Source organism: Suricata suricatta, chromosome 11 (genome assembly GCF_006229205.1).
Source record: "Suricata suricatta isolate VVHF042 chromosome 11, meerkat_22Aug2017_6uvM2_HiC, whole genome shotgun sequence".
In the NCBI taxonomy this organism is placed as follows: Eukaryota; Metazoa; Chordata; class Mammalia; order Carnivora; family Herpestidae; genus Suricata; species Suricata suricatta.
Genome location: NC_043710.1, coordinates 14,580,877 through 14,581,400, shown reverse-complemented (window position 1 = coordinate 14,581,400; position 524 = coordinate 14,580,877).

Genomic DNA, 524 nt, shown 5'->3' with positions numbered 1-524 from the left:
ACTACTACATAATCTCATACTGTCATGTGATCCTATTTTAGTATCTGAATTTATACTTCCCATCAAATGGGCACCAAGAAGAATTACTTTAAGTGAAAAAGGCTAAGGAGAAAAGGATCCAATGAACTTCATAAGTATGTGAACAATTTTTATCAAGTGAAGACCTAATGTTACCTTGTCCGATTAAAGATGCCCAATATTCGTACATAAAAACTGGTGGCAAAATAATTATTTAAGTGACAAAGAGGACATTTGTCTGACCTCTCAGTGTCATATTTATAAGAGGTATATACATTTCATATTCTAAGGGAACAGTGCTGATCTTCCTAATTTTGTGTCTTGCAGTTTCTTTGCATTTGAATCTGGTCATGTGAAGGTTATATTTAGTACAAATGGTTCTCAAGTAAACAAGGCAGAATAAAAATAAATCTTTAATTCTTATAGCTTTTTATTTTAAATTTTAATATAGTGGGGAGAGAGAAAAAGAAAAAATGTTTATAAGTGCTCAGAAACCCTGGGGAATT